This window comes from Peromyscus californicus, unplaced genomic scaffold (assembly GCF_007827085.1).
Source record: "Peromyscus californicus insignis strain IS unplaced genomic scaffold, ASM782708v3 Scaffold_5__1_contigs__length_169319896, whole genome shotgun sequence".
Classification (NCBI taxonomy): domain Eukaryota; kingdom Metazoa; phylum Chordata; class Mammalia; order Rodentia; family Cricetidae; genus Peromyscus; species Peromyscus californicus.
In genome coordinates, this window is record NW_026294573.1 from 849,591 (window position 1) to 872,516 (window position 22,926).

General features: G+C 42.9%; 2 protein-coding genes across 4 annotated transcripts in view; both read right to left on the bottom strand.

Moving 5' to 3' along the window:
- Gnb1 (G protein subunit beta 1) overlaps positions 1 to 22,926 on the bottom strand; it is a 66,431-nt gene that overhangs the window by 42,996 nt on the left and 509 nt on the right. The window lies entirely within an intron of this gene.
- Positions 1 to 22,926, bottom strand: part of Cfap74 (cilia and flagella associated protein 74) — a 145,615-nt gene that overhangs the window by 13,949 nt on the left and 108,740 nt on the right. The window lies entirely within an intron of this gene.

Below are 22,926 nucleotides of genomic sequence, written 5' to 3' on the forward strand. Positions count from 1 at the left end.
TGGAAAAAAAAGCACAAACATATCCTTAAAACTTGAGTACATACATAGGCATACTTAGATCACAGTACAAAAACAGGATGAAAGCATTAAGCTACTGATAAAACATTAATAGCATCATGGCCTCTATAGCCAAGGCTCACATGTGTGGTCTTTATTCACTCATTCAACAACTATTTACAAGTGCTGGGCAAGAGTCCTGTCTCTCTCCTGCAAGTCCTTTGCTTTCAAGGCTGAGTACTTGGTTAACATCAAAGAGGTTACAAAGTAAATGATGTCAGGTGCTTTTCACTGTGAAGGAAAAATAGAACTGGGTGGGATGGGAGGGCAGAAAGATGAAGGTCATTTGAAAACAGCCAGAGAGGAGCACTCAGCTGTGCTGATCCCCCGACACACATTATGGAAGAGAACCAGCTCCCAAGGAGGGAGGGAGAGAGGGAGAAGGAAAGAGGGAAGGAAGTGGGGAGAGGAGGGAAGGAGGGAGACTGATTTCCTACTTTCTTTAAATGTCAACATGTATTGCCATTTCTATAGATGTCAGAAGGAAACTAATTTTATTTTCTTTATTCCTAAAATACCCTCCCTTTCTTAAATTCAACTTGTTTGTACAAAAAAAGGATCAGTCATAAAAGGGGGGAGGACTAGGGCCATGGCTAAGTGGTAGGGTGCGAGAAGTCCTGGGTTCCATTTTCCTGTATCACAAAAAAAGAGGAATCCATACCACCACCCAGCTCATAGTCAACATCACTAATCCTAGCCTGGGAGTAAAGAGGAGAAAAAGGTAGATCTTTGAGTTTGGGGACAGCATGGTCTACACAGAGAAACCCTGTCTCTCTCAAATAAATAAAGAAACAAGCAAAATTTAAAATCAAATTCTTCAAAGAACCATTAATCATTAGATTTGCCAAGAACTGATGGCAGTGGCACACATCTGTAGTCCCAGCACTCGGGAGGCAGAGGCAGGTAGATCTCTGTCAGTTTGAGGACATCGCTGTCTACAGTTCCACAACAGTCAGAGTTGTTACAGAGAAACCTCGCCTTGAAAAACAAACAAACAAAGAACAAACAAAGGAATTTGCCAAGAAGCAGACTGAATAGAAGGAAGTCAAGCAATAAGAAACAAACACTCCAAGTTACTTATCAATAAGGAATGAGGTAAAACACACCTCATAACAAGAATAAGATCAAGTTCTCACTGCATGCTTGGCACAGAGTGGTAGCCCATTATTTGCCTAGTAGGGTCTTTTTACTTTCATGAACTCTTTTCTTCCTTCCACTCTCATCCAATGCTGCATGGTGACACAATGGGATAAGAAAAACTAAAAATCTTGACAACAGCAATTTTTCTTTTAAAACAGCATGCACTGAACCTTCCTAAGGTAGAGGAATATGGAAAGCTAAGTATATGGGCAGGACTTGTATGTTTTCACTAGTTAAACATAATTATCTTTTTTTGGTCTCAAAATTGTTTTAAAAAGTTGCCAGGCGGCGGTGGCACACATCTTTAATCCCAGTACTCGGGAGGCAGAGTCAGGTGGATCTCTGTGAGTTCGAGGCTAGCCTGGTCTACAGAGCAAGATCCAGGACAGGCACCAAAACTACATGGAGAAATCCTGTCTTGAAAAACTAAAAAAAAAAAAGGGTGAGAGCTGGAGAGTTGGAAGAACAGACTGTTCTTCTAGAGGACCCGGGATTCAATTCCCAGCACCCACATGGCAGGCAGCTCACAACTGTAACTCCAGTTCCAGGGGACTCTCACATAGACATACACACAGGCAAAACACCAATGCACATAAAATAAAAATAAATCAATTATTTAAAAAAAAAAAAAAGAAAGAAAAGTTGGATATTAACTATATCTTTAAGGAAATGGTTAAATCTAGAAGCAAAAAATTAAACTATTCCTGATGCCTTCTCAAATTCCCCCTCCCCCCTCAGTGTTCACCCGGTCTAACTAACACTCTTACAGGAAGAAGGGAGACAGGGATTATGAAAAGCCCCAGGACAGGAAACACATGTAGGAAAACAGAAATTAAGAGCCAGGGGACTGGAAAGATGGCTCAGCAGTTAAGAGCACTTTCAGCTCTTGCAAAGGACCTGGGTTCAGTTCTCAGCACCCACATCAAGTGGGTTACAATCAACCTCCTGTAACTCTAGTTCCCAGGGGTTCCAACAGCCTCTTCTAGTCTCAGTAGGCACCAGGAATGTGCATGGTGCAAATACACACACACACACACACACACACACACACACACACACACACACACACACACACAGGCACTCATGCATACACATGAAAATAAATTTTTAAAAAATCAGAAAGGAGGGGCTGGAGAGATGGCTCAGAGGTTAAGAGCACTGACTGCTCTTCCAGAGGTCCTGAGTTCAATTCCCAGCAACCACATGGTGGCTCAAAACCATCTGTAATGAGATCTGGTGCCCTCTTCTGGCGGGCAGTCATACATGCTGTATTCATAATAAATAAATAAATCTTTAAAAAAAAAAATCAGAAAGGAAGGAAGGAAGAAGGATAGACAGGTGGTTTGTATAGACCCCTATCACTTCTGGAAACTTTTTCTCAAGTCCTTCCATTGCCCTCTGTAGTAACTGAACAATGGTATCTGGTCTACTGTCCAACAAGGCCTATCATCTTCCATCCTCCACCACAATCACCACCAACTATCAGTCTGTCTTTAGGAAAGGTCTGTGCTAGCTCTTTCACTTACTGTCCCCAGGGCAAGCAATGGAATGGGAAGGATAACTGGGAAGGAGGCACAAATAGGTCAAGCAACCATAGGATTCTGCAACACAGGCTGTAAGTTATGTAAGCAACATCTTTTCATTCTGCACCATCCAACTAGAGAAATGAGTCATAAAGCACCAGACATAGATTCAAAACACATCATCAGGTAATAATGCAATTCTCCAAACAAAGTGGTTTCTAAGCCGCTAGTGGCACATATCTATAACTGAGGTCTCAGGAGGCACAGATAGGAAGATCACAGCAAGTTCAAGGCCGGCTTAGACTACATGGTAAGACTCTTGCTTATTCTGTCAAAAGCAAAAAGAGGTGGGCCTGAAGTAGGAAGACTGAACATCTTAGGCCAGCTCAGGGTACACAAGGCCCTTTTTCAAAAAGAGGAAGGGAAGACATGGTCAGATTTAAGGACATCTAGTGCAGATAGTCCCTTATTACTCTGACAAAAAGTTTTTAAGAATTATTTACATGTATGTTTTGCCTGCACACGCGTGTGTGTCTCTGTGTGTGCGTTTGTGCATCACATGTGTGCCTATTGCCCACAGAAGCCAGAAGAGGGCTACAGATCCAGTAGGACTTGAGTTATAGAGATGGTTATGAGTGACCATGTGACTGTTGGGAATCAAAACTGGGGCCTCTAGAAGAGCAGCTCTTAATTGCTGAGCCACCTCTCCTGCACCCATAACTTATTTTTTCCAGTTCACTTGTCAGTGAAACTGCAGACAAAAGGAATTGTGTTACTGCCCTTGCAGTGTACTCAATAAACTTAATTTTGTGCTTAGGGGAAAGCCCAACAAATGAGATTTGCTATCAAGCCTGACTACCTGAGTAATACCTGTAATTCACAGTGCAATGAGAAAACCAACTCCTGTAAACTGTTCTCTGACCTACATGCATAGTGGTGTACTTATGCATGCAAGCATACAAATAAATGTTAAAAACAAAACAGAACAAGTCAGGTGTGGTAGTACATGCCTTTAATCCCAGCACTCAGGAGGCAGAGGCCAGTGGATATCAAGGCCAGTTTGGACTACAGAATGAGTTCCAGGCCAGTTAGAGATACATAGTAAGACCTTGCCTCAAAAACAAACAAACAGACAAAAAAAAAAAAAAAAAAAAAAAAAAAATCAAGCAATCAATCTCAGCTCCCAAACTAAATGGTGTTCAGAATATTGAACAAACTCACAGTACACTGAGAAAAGTAATGAGGGAAGCTGTAGCAGGAATCTTAAAAGTTCTTATTAATAAAACAAACCAGGAGCCAAGTATTGGAGTGAACACTGGAAGATCAGAGAGACAGAACAAGCCACAGCTAACCTCACCTGGCCAACTTCTCAGCTGATCTTATTTCCTCAGACTAGAAGTCTCTGTGTCCTCATATCCGAATGGCTCTCAGCTAAACTGCTGCTCGAAAGCCTGAACGCTTAACCAGCCAAATGCTTCTTGTTCCTGGTCTTCACACCTTATATCTTGCCTTTCTGCCATCACTCCCTGGGATTAAAGGCTCACTTCTTGGGATTAAAGGCGTGTATCACCATGCCTGGCTGTTTCCAATGTGGCCTTGAACTCATAGAGATCCAGAGGGATTTCTGTCTCTGGAATGCTAGGATTAAAGGTGTGAGTGCCACCATTTTCTGGCCTCTGTATCTAGTGGCTGTCTGTTCTCTGACCCCAGATAAATTTATTAGGGTGCACAATATTTTGGGGAGCACAATACCACCACAGGAAGCTTGTAGGTGACTGACAAGAGAGGAGCACCAAGATCCTCCACACTAGCTATACCCTCTTGATGACATCACATCCTAACAGCTGGGCCTGAGATGGCTGCTTTAATAAAAAAAAAAAAAAGCAAGCGTTGTATAAACATCAGCATGGCACAGGAAATGAGGTGGGTAGGGTTAGATCTGATTCTTAAATTTGGGAAGTTGTATGGTCCACTAATTAATAGCTAATAAAGAATGAATAAAATTATTCATTATCATGAATATTATTTTTCAAATAGTCACTGAGTTTGTTAGACAACATGCTCAAGTTGTTTGGATTTTTTGTGTATTTTGTTGTGCATGTCTGCACTCCAGAAGAGGGCACCAGATCTCATTATAGATAGTTGTGAGCCACCATGTATTTGCTGGGAATTGAACTCGGGACCTCTGGAATGTTTGAACATCCAGTGCTCTTAACCTCTGCGTCATCTCTTCAGCCCAGATGTTTGGATCTTAAAACGAATTATAGGAGATTTAAAGTTGTGTTGGGCCACAGCACTGGGAATCATGAGACACTCAGTATCACTGTGAATTTGGGAACCTTTCCATCAAAACCCAAACCCGGACCTCAGAGATAAACCAACAAGACTAAGTACGAGGCAGGAGAAAAGACAATGGAAAGAAAAATCAGGGCAAACAGGGAGAAAAAGATGAAATGAGTCAATAGGGGGTGGGGAACAAACCTGGCTCATCCCCCTTTCCTTCTTTCCAGTTAAGAACAGCGAAGCTGGGAAATGTGTCATACATTCTTAACAGAGACTGTCTTCCTAATCAACAAAACCCAGCAGGACCTCTATACCTGCTGATTGAAAGGTACTTCTAGGCAAAAGTAGAACTAGGGATGAAAGAAAATGGAGCAAGAAAGAAAAGTGAGGAGACACAGGGGGGAGAGAGAACCAGCAGCCAAGTGTGGCAGACCTTCCAAGCATTGAGAACATCATTAAAGACACTCATCAGAGAAACCCAGAGGCACACTTCTACAGTATTTTGCTCAAAATGCAAAACCTGGATCATACTGTAAAAAAGTCCAGTGAGAGTTACTGGGTCCTTCTACAGGAACTACTGACCTATGCCCTTAAAAATGCCAAAAACCACACACAGGCAGGAGGATTCCAAGTTCAAGACAAGCCTGGGCTATATATATATATATATATCAAGACCCATGTCTCAACATACACATACTTACACACACATGCTGTGGGATGTTCTGGATGTTAAATGTGTTGCTCTGATTGGTTAATAAATAAAACAATGATTGGCCAGTAGCCAGGCAGGACGTATAGGCGGGACAAGCAGAGAAAAGAATTCTAGGAACAGGAGGGCTGAGGAAGAAAGACGCTGCCAGTTGCCGCCATGAAAAGCGAGATGTAAGGTACCGGTAAGCCACGAGCCACATGGCAATTTATAGACTAATAGAAATGGGTTAATTTAAGATATAAGAACTAGATAACAAGAAGCCTGCTGCAGCCATACAGTTTGTAAGCAATATAAGTCTCTGTGTGTTTACTTGGTTGGGTCTAAGTGGTTGTGGGACTGGCGGGTGAGAGAAATTTGTCCTGACCATGGGCCAGGCAGGATTGGAGAAAACTCCAGCTACACACACATACAAGTATCGTGGAGGAAAATTAGTGTGAATTTTCACTGTTTCATGATGTAATCACATTTCAGGGAGAGTGTGGTTCATTTCTGTCTGTTTTTTAGGTAGTCTGGTTAATTAGTCATAATCCTCCTGTCTCAGTCTTAGAACTACAGACTAAGAATCCCTGACTGCGCCAGGCGGTGGTGGCGCACGCCTTTAATCCCAGCACTCGGGAGGCAGAGCCAGGCCGATCTCTGTGAGTTCGAGGCCAGCCTGGGCTACCAAGTGAGTCCCAGGAAAGGCGCAAAACTACACAGAGAAACCCTGTCTCGAAAAACCAAAAAAAAAAAAAAAAAAAAAAAAAAAAGAATCCCTGACTGCAAGCTGCTCGGTAGTGGCGCATGCCTTTAATCCCAGCACTCGGGAGAGGCAGGCGGATCTCTGTGAGTTCAAGGCCAGCCTGGTCTACAAAACGAGTTCCAGGAAAGGGACAAAGCTACACAGAGAAACCCTGTCTAGAAAAACCAAAAAAAGAACCCCTGACTGCTACTTCTTGAGATAAAGGAAGAATGGTTTGGTTGAGAGATGTACATCTTTCAGAGGCCAATCAGGGGACTTTACCATAGCTTAAATGGGAATTCTCAGTTTCTCCCATTTATTGCCTACAAGTATAAAGTACTTAACTTTTTTGGAAGTAGAACTAATAAGTCTAGAAAAAGAAACTAAGAGAGCTCAGTGAGTATCCAGGAATCACCCCCTTAGAGACTTCCACAAATAATACCAGAAGTGAATATGGCAGAAATTTTAACTATACTGAGCTGAATACAAACAAAGCTGCCAAACACACAAGATGGCCATTTCTTTTTCTTTCTTTCTTTTTTCTTTTTTTTTTTTTTTTTTTGATTTTTCGAGACAGGGTTTCTGTGTGTAGCTTTGCGCCTTTCCTGGCTCTCGCTCTGTAGCCCAGGCTGGCCTCGAACTCACAGAGATCCGCCTGGCTCTGCCTCCCGAGTGCTGGGATTAAAGGCGTGCGCCACCACCGCCCGGCGATGGCCATTTATTACACTAGTGACAGGGAGCTGGAGCCAACAGGAGGTAGGGGCCTTACCCTGGCTCAGCCTGTCTGTGCACTGCACATGTTGAACAGCATTCCCAGAGTTTCTCCCGCAAATTTTTCTGCAGCACAAAGTACTACACATTAATTAAAAACACAGCTTGGGACAGAAAGGATGGTTTGTATCTCAGCACCCACATGTGAGCTAACAATGGTTTTCAACTTCAGTTCCAAGGGATCTGGTGTCCTCTTCTGGCCCAAGTGGGCACTGCACTTACAAGGTGCATATACATACACACAGGTCAACATGAAAAACAACATGTAAAACACTCATACACGTAAAATAGATCTGAAAAACAAAACAGATAACTTGAAGCTGGGTGTATAGTTACATACACTTGGCAATCCTCAAGCATAAGAAGCAGAAGCAGGAAGATCAGGAGTTCTATCAGGCCAGCCTCGGCTACAAGAGACCCAGTCTCAAGAAGTAAATAAAAATAAATGGGCAACAGCCATATGCCGGTCATCTCAGCCCGTAGGAAGTAGATTCAGGAGGATCCTCAGTCCAAGGCCAGTCTAGGTAACTTAGCAAGACATTGTCTCAAAAATAAAATAAAAAATTTAGAGACAGGGTACTTCAGATCAGAGAGGTAGGGTTGATGCCCAGGCCAAGTTTCTGTCCTGGGATGAGACTAAGAAAAAGATCTGTGGGCAAATGTAGTATCTCAGGCTTACATGGCATTAATTCTCTCCTACAGGGCTGATGTACCTCAGAATAGTGGTTGTCCACTATGCACAAACTGCTCGATTCAGTCCACAACACCACATAAACAAGGTACAGTAGCCCACATCTGTAACAAGCACATAGGAGTAGAGTAGAACCAGAAGTTCAAAGTCATCCTTGGTTATGAACAAGGCTAGACTAGAATAGCTAAGACCCCATCTCAAAAAAAGTAAAAAAGTTTAAGCTACACATAACTGTATAATTTGCTCATAGAGCTACTTCAGTTTTAGAGACAAAGTCTCACTATTTAACCCCAGATACCCCTGAACTCCAGAACCTCTTGGCACCTCCGTTTTTTTCAATGTTGATTACAAGGGTATGCTCCAAGACCCAGCTTACTACGTGTGGTCTTTGAGAATTTTGATTATCTTAAAAACATGCCGGACATTGGTGGCACATGCCTTTAATCACAGCACTCAGGAGGCAGAGGCAGGCAGATCTCTGTGAGTTCAAACAGCCAAAGCTACACAGAGAAACCCAGCCTCGGAAACAAACAAAAACTCACAAATAATTCACTGTTGTTTGGGAGGACCCAAACTGACTATTTCCCCCTTTTTTCTAACTATCATGAGCTTGGCAAATTGAGAGAGAGAGAGAATGCTATCTTAGCACAAAAATGTTCCTTGATACCTCCTCAGACCTCCACAAAGTAACATTTCACAGGATACACAGGAATGTAACCTTTTTTTTTGGAGGGGGGGTTTGTCCAGACAAGATCTCTCTCTGCCCTTGCTGTCCTGGAACTCACTCTGTAGATCAGGCTAGCCGAGAACTCAGAGATCTCTGCCTCCCTACTATCTGGCTAGGAATGTAACTTTTTATGAATATACAGCTGGGCATGACAGCAAGCATGGCAAACATACTCACAGCTATTCAGGAGCATCAGTTAAGCCCAAGGCCTCAGGACCAGCCTAGGCAACACAGGAAGATCCTGTCACAAAAGAAAACCACCACAGGAGCTGAAGAAAAGCCTAACCATGAAAACAATGGCATTAGACTACTTCCCTTTCCTAAGAACCTAAAATGAATGAATGCACGAATGAAAGAAAATTTAAAAATCTGTAAGTTCTATTTAAAAAATAGCTAGTCATAAAAGAGCACATCAGAAGACCCAAGGCAGGACCAGTATACTGCTCTCCACTTTATCTAGCCACTCATTAACCTAAATTACTGACTTCTACAACAAAACCAAAGCAGAATTTTACCATAAAGCATTGTAAAGTTTGTTTCAGTTAAACATTCAGACCAAAAAACATAATTACAGAAGAATTCTCAGACCCCCACAGGAAAGGGCGGTGCAGGAGCTCAGGTGCAGAGCTTGCCAAAGCTTTTCATGTAGTCCTTGCCTTTCCCCACTGAAACCCTAGAACCCTCAGCCACATAAATAGCAGCTAGGAAAGGAGTAAAGAAACCTACTTGTCTAATCACAGTTATTAATCATGTAGCCTGGTCCTTTTTTTTTTTGCTGCTTAAGAATGACCCAATTAGCCTCCAACTGCCCACTACAAAAACATCTGATTTTTATAACTGGTTGACATACACACAACTTTAAACCCACTTATACTCAATTTAGGAAGATATAAGCATGCAATTCTTACAATGCTGCTGTCATATGTCCCAAGGTTCAAAAAATTTTAAAATAGGACCAATAAGATGGCTTAGTAGTTAAGGTTGCTAGCTGCCAATACAACAACTTGAATTCAATCCCTGATACCTACATGATAGAAGAACTGACTCATGCAAGCTGTCCTCTGACCTCCCACACTTCTACACACACACACACACACACACACACACACACACACACACACACACACACACAATTTTTTTAAACTTTTCATATTTTTTTGTTTTTCAGCATAGAGGACAGAATCTAGGTCCCTTCCTCTTGAGCTAGGGGTGTAGTTCAATGGCACAGTGCTTGTTTCCCACAAACCCTAGGTTTGACAGCTGCCCCCTAGCAGAACCTCAACTCTAGATAATAGGGAATACCAAAGGCTACATGAGATGTAGTCTGCTAAAACTAGCAAAAATCAAGATGCTTTTAAGGGCAGAGTTTAGGAACCATGTACTTGATTAAGTTAAAATATCTCAAAGTGAATTGGACCAGCAAAACCCTAATTCTGAATACAAACTGGTCTTTATTATTACTTTATGTATATGGGGGTTTTGCCATGTGTACTACATGTATGTCTAGTGCCTTTGGAGGCCAGAAGAGGGCACTGGGTCCCCTGGGACTGGAGTTACTGTTGTAGGACATTTTGTTTGTGTTCTGACAAATAAACTTGCCTGGAGATTAGAGGGCAGAGCTAGCCACTAGTTAACCATAAGGCCAGGTGGTGGTGGCTCATGCCTTTAATCCCAGCACTTGGGAGGCTCATGCCTTTGATCCCAGCACAACTGGGGAGGTGGAGACAGGATCTGGGGCCCCATTCGGTGTGAGGATTTGTAGAGGTAAAGTCTCTAGTAGCTGCTGCTTTGCTTCTCTGATCTTTCACCCTAATATCTGACTCTGGGTTTTAAATGAGAAGACTAATGAGGATTGTGCTTCAAGTTACTTACTGATGGTTGTGAGCCGCCTTGTAGGTTCTGGGAATCAAACCCAGGTCCTCTGCAAGAGCAGTCAGTGCTTTTAACCACAGAGTCATCTTTCAATGACCCAACTCCTTTTTTCTTTCTCCCCCACCTCCAGTTTCACATTGTAGTCCAAACCTTCCAGTGATCTCCCTTCTACCTTAGTCTCTCAAGTATTAGGATTATAGGAGTAAGCTACTATGTCCAGCTTACAAACTACTTCAATTTAAAATAGAAATTTACAAAAAAAAAAATTAGAAATTTACTAAATATGACAAATGTTCCAAGGTTTAAACAATGTCAACAGCAGCTCCTAACTTTAAGTATGCAAAGGCTGTTAAATCTAATTTGTGAACACAACTTAATTTCCCAAGTTCATACTTTTTTACTGCCCAAAATGGCAATTACTGACCACATAAGGCAACAACAAAAGAAACAACAACAAAACAACAACAACAAAAAAAACCCTCATTTTATAAAAATTAAATAACATTAAGGAGCCTACCTGAGCTTGGTGGCATAGCACTCTGGAGACAGAGACAGGAGAATCTCTGTGAGTTTGGGGCCAGCTGATCTACATAGTAAATTCCAAGATAGCCAGGGCTACAGAAAGACCTGTCTCCAAAAACAAAAGGAAAAACAAAACAAACAAACCATCTAGTTTTTCAGTCATACTAGATATATTTCAAATGATCAAAAGCTCATTTCCTCTATTATTGATTTTTTTTTTAAGACTGTTTCAAATTCACTATGTAGACCAGGCCTGCCTCTGCTTCCTGAGTGCTGGTACTAAAGGCATGTGCCACCACATCCAGCTAAAAGTTCTATTATTGAAGCCGGGCGGTGGTGGCGCATGCCTTTAATCCCAGCACTCGGGAGGCAGAGCCAGGCGGATCTCTGTGAGTTCGAGGCCAGCCTGGTCTCAAAAGCAAGTTCCAGGAAAGGCGCAAAGCTACACAGAGAAACTCTGTCTTGAAAAACCAAAAAAAAAAAAAAAAAAAAAAAAAAGTTCTATTATTGAGCAGGATATAAAACAGAAAGAGGGAAAGAGGACTGGAAATATAGCTTGGTGGCAGAGTACTGTCCAACATAGGACAGATCATGAGTTCCATCCCCAGTACTACTGACTTTGAAAGAAAGCAAGTACAGAGGAGAACATAAGCTAGAAACACAAGGAGAGGTAACTCAAAGGATGAAGCAATAGCTAGAGTTGAGCAGCATCTGCCAAAACTCATGTCTACCTGGAACTATAACCTTATTTGGAAAGAGGTCTTTTCCAGGTGTAATCAGGCAAACTAATATGAGACCACATAATTAGAGTGGGCCTTAACCAAATGGCTATGTCCTTATAAGGAAAGTAGATGCACAGAGTTTAGAAAGCCCTATGAAAAGGGGGCAGAAAACTGAAACAATGCATCCACAAGTTATTACATTACATAGTTGACAACCACGAGAGTAAAGGGAGCTTCTCAATGGCAAAGCAGTATATGCCTAATAGGACTCTCCCCTGACACCTGCAGGAGGAGGCCCATACCCCTGCCTGCATCTTGATTTCAGACTTCTATCCTCCAAAACTTTGAGAGTAAGTTTGTGGTTGTTTGTCACAATAGAACCCAAAGCCCAGCAGGGCCTAGGGAAGCAGCTCATGAAAGCATGAAAGAAGGGGCAAAGAAGTAAGACACTCCCATAGTGTCCACTGAAGCTGACATTTCATTTATCCCACCACGTTTATTTATTTTTATTTTGAGAGATAGTCTCTCTGCATCCTGGGCCATCCTGGAACTTGCTATGTAGACCAGACTGGCCTCAAACTCAGTGATCCCCCTACCTCTCCCTCCCCAGTATGGGGATTAAAGGCAGGAGCCACCAGACCTGGTGCTCCATCTCATTTAATCCTCACCATGCCTATGAAAATAGGGAGAACAAAGATGTTCAACAGATGGACAAGTGGACAAGTGAACTACAAGGAACAGAAAACACAACTGTATGGAAGTGGTAGCATAATCTTTTAATACCAATATTGGGGAAACAGGTTGGTAGACCTTTTTGAGTTCAAGGCCAGCTAGGGGCCCTGTCTCCAAAAAAAAAAAAGGAGGGAAAGGAGATCTCTTATCTCTTCCCTATGTAGCCAGCCACCTTAAGTACTCCCATCCAAGCACAGCAAACATCTAACCTTCTCACTATCACTTGCAGGCCCTCAGAAGTCTCTTTACTGCCACAAGCTCCATCTGTTCCCCACTCTTCACCCTCAAGTGTCATATTTGATTATTCCTTGCACTCTCAGAAGGGTTCCATCGACAGGCTCTTTTCACCTCTGGGTTCTACTCCTCTAATCATCTGGTGCTGTCCTTCTATTTCCCCATACCGACCCTCAGGACAGACCTCAAAGAAACTCTAGGTCCTCCCCTTCCACCCCCCATAAAATACAACTGCATGTACATGAGGCCAGAGACAATACATTAAGACAGGATGCCTGACTGCAAGCAAAGGACCTCCACTCTCTCCTTTTCCACTTTCAATCAATCATTCAGGATCCCAGAGGCTTTGGTAGATTAACTGGTATTTACTATATTCAGAAATTAAGATTTTTAAATTTTTTATTAATTTAAATTTTGGGGGAATAAGGAGCTCCTGGAAGTCAGGGCAACTTGCATGAGTCAGTTCTCTTATTCTACTATGTAGGTCCCAGGGATTAAACTCAGGCTCGAAAGTAAGTAGCTTTATTCACTATGCCATCTTTGTAGTTCAAGACTGTGAAGTTTTTAAATGTTAAAACAGAATATGGTTCATTGGGTAAATTGAGTGCTAGTAATCACGAGTTTGAATCTCCAGAATCCACATAAAAAGCAAGACTTGCGAGTCGGACAGTGGCTCAGTGGTTAAGAGCACTGACTGCCCTTCCAGACGTACCGAGGTTCAATTCCCAGCACCCACATGGTGGCTCACCACCACCTGTAACTCCAGTTTCAGAGGCCCTGACACTCTCTTCTGACTGCCCTCCCCCCACATACACATAAATAAAAATAAATCTTTAAAAAAAAAAAAAAGCAAGACTTGCCGGGCAGTGGCAGAGCATGCCTTTAATCCGAACTTGGAGGGCAGAAGCAGCCCAATGGATCTCTCTGAGTTCTTCAAGGCCAGCCTGATCTACAGAGTTCCAAGACACCCAAGGCTACACAGAGAAACTCTGTCTCAAGAAGAAGGAAGAAAGAAGGAGAAAAGAAGGAAGAAGAGGAAGAGGAGAAGAAAAAAAAGCAGGACTTGTCAGTATGTGCCAATAACCTCTGTGTAAAGTAGGGCTTGGGGGATGAGGGCACAGATCCCACAGGTCTTCTGGGTTCAACTTGCAGTCAAAAACTTGTCTGAAAATTGAGGAAGGTCTGGAAAGATGGCTTGGTGGTTAGGAGCACATATTGCTTTTCCAGAGGACCCTGGTTCAGTTCACAGTGGTTAGCTCACAACTGCCTGTAACTCCAGCTCCAGGGCATCTGACACCCTCTTCTGACTTCTGAGGGTACTCACATCCATATGTGCACAAACACACATAATTAAAATAAATAAAAATAAGTATTAAGTTCCATTAAAAAACATATACAACTAAGGAGAGCATTAGTGAGACCCCAAGGAGCATCTGCAAATGTTCTCCATACACATTGCAAAGTCCATTCCCCCCAAACGTATGTGTATTAAATCACTTGGAAAACATGTTACCAAAAATAACGTTTTTTATGAGGGAAAAAAACAACTCCAGCTCTAGGAGACCCAATACCCTTCCTCTGGCTTCCAATGGAACCCACATATGTGGTATTCAGATACCCACCAATTTTAAAAAGCCAGGCATAGTGACCCATGCCTTTAATCTCAGACTTGGGAGGCAGACACAGGCAGATCTTCTACAGAGCCAGTTCCAGAACTGCAAGGGCTACACAGAGAAACTCTGTCTCAAAAAAGTAAAGTAAAGTTAAAAAGAAAAGAAAAACAGCCTCTCATGGGTTGTTGGAAAAGGCTTTTTACGATTTTGTTAAACAGATGAATATTCTTTAAGACTAAATCAAAACTCAATAGACAGGTAGATATTTGGTTCATTGCAGTGGTGGGATGGAGCCCAGGGCTCCCACAGAGAGGCAAACACTGCCATAGAGCTATACTACCAGCTCAAATGGTCAATTCCTTCTTCTTTTCTAATTATTAGTGTGTACATGTGTATGCACACATATATCAGAGGATAACTTTATTGGCTTGTTCTCTCCTTCCACTTTGTGGGTGTTCTGTTTTTAAACAATTTTTATGGAGGAGGGGGGCTTATGTGCCATAGCATGCCTGTGGAGGCTAGAGGATAACTTCGTCAAGTCATTTCTCTCCATTTGCCTCTACACAAGTCCTGAGGACAGAACTCTATTATCAAGCTTGCATATTAAGTGTCTTCACCTGCTAAGACACTTCATGAGCTCCAACCTTGCTTTTGAGGCAGGGCATCTCTTATTTGAGGCACACTATGTCCCCAAGTGGTCAGTTTCTTAAAGAGTAGTTCTAATGTGGAATCTGAAACTGACAATTTTTCAAGAAGTTTCATCAAATCATTTCACTCCATTTTATGCTCTGAATGGATCGTTTATCCATTTGTGATTTCATAGCATCATGTACAGGTCATTTGGGAAGTGTAAGTTCACTGATATAAGGAGATATTTCAAATGTAGACAAGTTTCATAATTAACAAAAACCATTTCACTAGCACTATCCTCTAATCTCATAAGCAAGGTACACTACCTCAGGACTAAAAATGTATACCTCTGTGGTAGAACACTTGTTAGCATACATGAGACCTGGAGTTTCATTCCAGTAACACACACACACACACAACACCCCTTTAAATACTGGATACTGTCTGTCATGCTAGCAGAACAAAAATCCCTATTTTTGTTTGAAAACTTCTATTTAAAAAAAAAAATTTATTTCATGTATATGGATGTTTTGTCTGCACGTACGTCTATGTACCATATGCATGCCCTCAGAGACCAGATGAAGATGCCCATAACTGGAGCTACAGATGATTATGAGGCTCCAAGTGGATGCTGAGAATCAAACCACCATGTGCCACCATGCCTAGCCAACAAGAGGCCAGCCTGATAGCAAGACAGTTTGTTTCAAAAAACTAGAAATAAATGTAAAGGATTAATGATTTTTTAAAAGCCCTGGCTGGCCTGGATCTCACTACGAATACAGGCTTGCTGCAAACTGAGAGATCTGCCTGCCTCTGCCTCCTGAGTCTGAAATTAAAGACCTGTGCTACCATGCCCAGTGATTAACCTGAAATGCTGTGAAAATGACTAATTTGTACCACAGCCTTGATCTGTGTTAAGTAGTTAGCAGTTTTACAGTACAAATCCAACACAGCAGTAAATCAAATAAAATATTTATATGATTACAAGTAGCTTTAACCTAAGAATTCCTAAAAAGGGTTTCAAGAACTGCTAAGAGTTTATGGATTACACTTTAAGATTCGAAGGTCAGAGCACTGATCCCAAGGCTCTAATCACAGTCAACATGCTAATAACCCCCAAAGGCCTCCATCTCTTCTAGAGCCTCAGTCATATAAAAATAAGTCACTGATTCAACAAGTATCTATTGTGTACCTTTTCAGGGGCTAGTGACACTTCAGTGAGGTTCAGTATCTTTCTTCCTGAAGTTTAGAACTAGTGGGAAGCTCAACATCAAGCTATGAAACCTGAGGTTCAGGAATGCCCTGTGAAGAGAGGCTCCTTAGGAGAGAATGAACTCTGTAAACACACTTGGGGAGGTCTTCACAGAGCAAGAGAATGTTCAAGAACTGTTATGTGCCTGTGAAGCAGAAAGTGAAGATGGAGTAGCCATCATCCCAGCATGCACAAACCAGAATTATTATTATCTGGCCCCCCAGGACAGACCTAGACCTAGTACCCCACCCCCACAAAACCCCAGGGCTTCTTCTTGATCACCAGCTTTACTCATCTTCTCCATCTGTACCAGCTGAAACCCCAGCCAGCCTCCTCCCTCCCTGTTCTGAGAACGTTCCAGGCTTAAGTGTGGTCCCCATCTAGTCAACCTACTCAAATCCTTCAAAGGCCTGTTGGAGCCTTCTACATGAAAGTTCACATCCCCACCCCACCCCCAAGACTCTGCTCTTTCTTTATCTACTTCTCCCTGGGGGAATTTCTGGCCACAGATAAGTAATTATTGAGTGTTTATTATGTGCCAGACACTGCTCCAGTGCTGAAGACAAAGTGGGTCATGGTGTGCAGCTGCTGATTGTTGCATAAAAAACACACCAACTCCTCTCTTCATACCTTAAGCTTATTTCAGAGACTTCACTAAGCTCTAGAACTGTTTAGGTATTCCTGAGAACAGTTGACCTCCATTGTTCCTGCTGGTCAGACTCCCACACATTGTCCTCAGGACTCAGAAAAGGTGCTGAGTAAGCATTTGAAATATTAAATATGCCAGGCGTGCTGTACACACCTTTAATACCAGCACTTGGGAGACAGAGGCAGATGGATCTCTGTGAGTTCAAGGCCAGCCTGGTCTACTGCTGTGGAATGTTCTGTATGGCAAATGTGTTGCTAATTAGTTAATAAATAAAACACTGATTGGCCATTGGCTAGGCAGGAAGTGTAGGCGGGACAAGGAGGAGAATAAAGCTGGGAAGTGGAAGGCTGAGTCAGAGAGACGCTGCCAGCCGCCACGATGAGAAACAGAATGTGAAGATACCGGTAAGCCACGAGCCATGTGGCAAGGTATAGATTAATGGAAATGGATTAATTTAAGCTGTAAGAACAGTTAGCAAGAAGCCTGCCACGGCCATACAGTTTGTAACCAGTATAAGTCTCTGTGTTTACTTGGTCGGGTCCGAGTGGCTGTGGGACTGGCGGGTGACAGAGATTTGTCCTGACTGTGGGCCAGGCAGGAAAACTCCAACTACAGTCTACAAAGCAAGTGCCAAGACAGAGAAACTCTGTCTTGAAAAACCAAAAAAAGAAATATTAAATAAACAACATAAAGGAAAGAGAATACCAACTAACAGACAAGTGGATGAGCAGATGAGCATCTATATTTCTTGTAGGGACTGTATTTTACAACCCCCACAGGGCTGTTGAGTTATAAGACAATCACACACAACTATCTGCAGGTTAATAAGCATCTTTCACCCATGCTGACTGTTCTCACTCTAACAGTCTTATGAGGTAATATATACCATCTCTCCCCCTCTTGATAAAATACATTATAAAATTTGGGACTACTAGATATTATCAAGTAATAACCTTTTTATCAATAGCAGAATAGACTCAACTAAATAATGCTTAGAACCATAATGTGTAATCTCAAGTCTTTTAAATCAGAGAGATTTTAGAAATGGCTCTCTCAAAATTCTGATTTAAGACCAGGTGGTGGCGGCAGGATACTACTATAATCCCAGCCCTTGAGAGGCAGAGGCCAGTCTGGTTTGTTACACAGAGAAATCATGTCTCAAAAAAAACAAAAACAAAAAACAAAAAAAAAAGGGGGGGGGGGCTGGGGATTTAGCTCAGTGGTAGAGCTCTTGCCTAGCAAGCGCAAGGCCCTGGGTTCAGTCCTCAGCTCTGAAAAAGAGAGAGAGAGAGAGAGAGAGAGAGAGAGAGAGAGAGAGAGAGAGAAAACCAAAAAACAAAACAACAACGAAATATTCTGATTTAAGAAGACAAATCACTTCGAGGCCAGCCTGGGCTACAGTGTGAGTTCCAGCAAAGGCACAAAGCTACATAGAGAAACCCTGTCTCAAAAACAAAAAATTCTGACTTAAGAAGACAAATCATTAAACTAGGCATGGTGGCACACACCTTTAACCCCAGCACTCAGGAGGCAGAGTCAGGTGGATCTCTGAGTTTGAGGCCAGCCTGGTCTACAGAATGAGTCCCAGGACTACAGAGAGAAATCCTGTCTCAAAAACAGTCCACCCCCCCCACCCCTGCTCCACCAAAGAAGACAAATCACTAAATGTTGTTACTATGATTAAGTCTTTAAAAAAAGAAAAGGCGGCCGGGCGGTGGTGGCGCACGCCTTTAATCCCAGCACTCGGGAGGCAGAGCCAGGCGGATCTCTGTGAGTTCGAGGCCAGCCTGGACTACCAAGTGAGTTCCAGGAAAGGCGCAAAGCTACACAGAGAAACCCTGTCTCGAAAAACCAAAAAAAAAAAAAAAAAAAAAGAAAAGGCAACTGTGTTCTAATAAAAGAGAAAGCTTTTCTGTCACTGGAAGCCAGCAATAGCATCAGGGGATCAGCACGGCTCCTAAAGCCAGTACTGCACAAGGTTAAAGAGCAATCCATAGTCCTCTTACCCAGTGACCAACTCCAATGTCTACAGCCTGCATTTCTGAAGTTAGTTATGCAACAAAATTCAAGCTTTAAAATTCTTATTCCAGAACAGTTAACATGCTACATCCTCTCTTCACATATACATCCATACAATATCATAGAACCATTTTCCCATCACTACTAAACATTTTAGTTTTGTAAATACTGTCTTAATTTAAATCTGTTCTTTCCTCCTCTTGTTCAATGATCACTAAACCAACCATTTAACTCAACTTCTACTTCATAATTCTATGAATATTCTTAACAACAAACGTAGTTCTGGGGAGAATGTAATACCAGCACTTGGGAAAGCTGAAGAATAAGGATCCCTTGAGTAGTTCAAGACTAGCCTGAGCAACATAGTGAGCCCTGTCTTTAAAAACAAAACAAACACCCAAATGCAAACCTGGAATTATTCAAACCGTTTCCTGTAGCCTAGTCTGGCCTCACTCACTAAGTAGCTAATGGCCTTGAACTCCTGATCCTGCCTCCACTTCCAAAGTGCTGAGATTACAGGTACACATCAACTCCTAAAATCAGAATTTAAGTCAAGGTTAAGAATTAAGAAGAGCCTGGGCTGGAGAGATGGCCTAGTGGTTAAGAGCACTGATTGTTCTTCCAGAGGACCTGGGTTCAATTCCCAGCACCCACATGGCAGCTCACAACTGTCTGTAACTCCAGTTCCAGGAAACGACACCCTCACACAGGCAAAACACCAATGCACAATAAATAAACTAATTAAAAAAAATTTAAAAAAAAAAAAGAAGAATTAAGAAGAGCCAGGCAGTGGTGATCCCAGCGCTTAGGAGGCAGAGCCAGGAGAACTCTGTGAGTTCGAGGCCAGCCTGGTCTACAGAGCGAGATCCAGGACAGCTATGGCTATGTAGAAAGACTGTCTCAAAATAAAATAAAAATTAAGAAAAAGAGCTGGAGAGCTGGCTCAGCCATCAAGGGCACTTGTTGCTCTTACAGAGGACTTAGGTTTCATTCCCACTTCCCACATTGTGGCTCACAACCATCTGTAACACTTCTCAGCCTTTTGGTCTCTACTGGAACCAAGCACTCACAGGTGCACACACATACATGCAGGCAAAACACTCATACACATAAAATATTAACATAATTTTAAGTTAAAAAAAACCTTAATATTCTAAAAATTCTGTCCCATGTCTTATGAGACTTACGATAAATAGCTTAAAAATAACATGGCATAAAGCTGGGCATGACGGTTCATTCATGAATACTAGCGCTTAGGAGGCTGAGGAAGAAGGATCACCAGGGGTTAGAGGCCAGCATGGACTGTAGTGAATACCAGGACAGCATGGGTTACAGAGTCAAACAGTCTTTAAAAAACTAAAGGGAGGTGGGGAAAGGCATACCATATGGTCAAGCCCAGATAATAGAACTGAGAATATCTATTACCAATCCACTAATGCTAAAGCCAAAGCCCACATAAAGAATTTAATCCAATTTAGTGACTGACAGGAGCCAAATCTCTTGGGCAGAGAAAAACAATCCAATGAACAAACTAATAACTGCAGATACTACACTTGTACAACAAAGGATAGTTGGCTTTAGTGAGCCACTGGCCACATAGCCAACTGATAGTAGGTGAGTCGAAAGAGCCCTGAAAGCTCAAGGGCTTTCTCAAGGCTACATTTTAGAGCTGTTAACTTTTCCAATAATACCAATGAATAAGAGATTTTCTTAAATTACTCTTCCTTAGTGCATGTGCATGAGTGGAGGATGCCTTGCAGGAGTGCACTCTCCCCTTCCCCCATTCGCCCCATCTAACTTAGGTCCTCAGGCTTGGCACTGAGTACCTAAACCCCTAGCCCAGTATTTTTTTAACTAAGTGAAACTAACAAAGCTTCAGTATGTCTGTGCACCACTTCTTCTGAGAGATTAATTACCTTCTCTAAGTCAGCCTGTTTCTCCAATGATCAGTATAAATCCACCTGGATAAACCGAAATCAGCCTTACTAGTAGATGTGAAAATTTTCTACTCTTTAAAAAAAAAAAGAGAGAGCTAAAAATACTATGACACCAACTTTAGGGAAAGAGAGTGTTTAGACAAGCCTAATCAGTAGATAGCCCAGGCTACTCCAACTTGCATTGGTTTTCTTGCCTCAGCATCCAGAGTTCTGGGATTAGAGGACATCCTACCACATCTGGTTTGTTCTGCAACCTTCTAAATCTAAGGAAATTTACCTAGTTCCCTATCCCCCTAAATTAGACATAACTGAGGCTATCAAAGAGCAGCCTTTTTAAAAAGTGTGCTTACGGGACACTCTGCACTATTCTGATGAAATAAACATAGCTTTGATGTCAGCTCAGGTGCTATATAAGAACTGTTTGTGTCCTGTGAATAAGTTCATGGAAGACTTTGTCAAAGCTGCATGTTCAATCAATCTCCTGCATAAAAAGATCCTTGCAAGGATCCAGCAGATGAAACACCATCCTGACACCGGGCATCTGTGCGCCCAGGAGCCAGGCAGCAGGTATGAGCAGTCTCAGATAACCTACTTTTGACTTTCCAGCCTCTCATCTTCTAAGAAAGATTACACACTGTAGCAATGAAACAAAATGCAGGCAGGACCCTACACCTACAGTCTAGCCTCTCCTCACGGCGATCCTAGCCTTCCTAGCTGCACTACATTCCTACACAGGTTTGTCAGAAAAGTCTGTCACCCTTAAGTCAAATCAAGCCAGAACCTAGTTCTGTTGTCTAGTGGCTCAAAGCCTGTCTTCAACACTTCCATCCGTGGCCAAACACCCAATGTAAGACAGGAGAAAGGGAACTGCTCCCTCATTTTCTTTTTGCAGTATGAAGTACCTTCTAGAAGAATCCAGAAGAGATTTTAGCATGAGAACTAAAAACCTTATTTTCAAATAAAGACCAATTAAAAACAAAACAAAACAAAACACCCAAAACTATTTAGAAACTGATAGTGAAGGGGAACTTTTCACAAGATTAACATTGCTATTTATTTGCTAATCATGAAAGATTTTCTTAGTTAATAGTCAATCTCACTGGCTACTTAACCACACAAAAATGCTTGATTGCTGCTATCAGACTGAAACATAACAAAAGAACTATTACTACCAAACAAACACTACGAGTTACCTGTAATTTCAATATTTACGCACAAGCCCCGTTAATATATTTCATTATAAATTCCACTGATTCTCCTCTCAAAATAAAAATTCTGACATAACCGCTGTAAAGATGAACTAGGCACATACAGGGATGCTACTTGGGGATGCTAACCGTGACGTTTGAAAAAACCCGGAAAAAAAAAATGTTCAAATGTATCAAAAGGTCAAAAGCCAAGCTGCAGTTTCCCCAGGAGAAACCGAGGCTGTGGAGACACGGAAAAGCTAGGCCACCCGGTGAGGGCTCTGGGCAGGACGCCCCCTCCCCGCACAGTGGCGTCCAGGCAAACCTAGGACCCCGGCGCTTTTTCTCCTGCCCCGGCCGCAGCTGCCAGGGCCGGCCTTTGTTTTCAGCCCCGGTGGCGGCCGGTGCGGTCCTAGCTGACAAAGGCGGGCATCGCCATCTTGTCGCGGCGGCCGGACGCGGCGCCCATTCATTCGAGGGCGCCTGGGGCCGGGAACGCCGGGAACCAGGGGAGCCGGGAAGCGCGGTAGGCAGCAGGCTCGCACCCGGCAGGGGTGATCGCTGTATCCGGGAGACCCGCCCCGCGCGGCCCTGCCGGGTCCCACACCCCGCAGGAAGGCGCGGTCGGGAGGGCAGAGCTCAGCTTTTGTTCCCGCGGGGACCCGGCCTCGAGAAGACGCGCCTGCGGGCGCGCCCTTCATCCTGGCCTAGGCTGTCCCGCCCAGGTTCGAACCCACGACCCGGGCCCCAGCCCAGCATCCCGCTCCCTTTTTTAAACTCAGGACCACCGCCGGAGTGCTGCACCACGGCCTAGACCACTCCACCCACAGCCTCGATTCCAGGCTCTGGGAACCGAATCCCGACACTCGGTCCGGCCTTGAACCCAAGACCCCGCACCCAGTCCCGCATCCGGGATCCAGCCTTGAATCTAG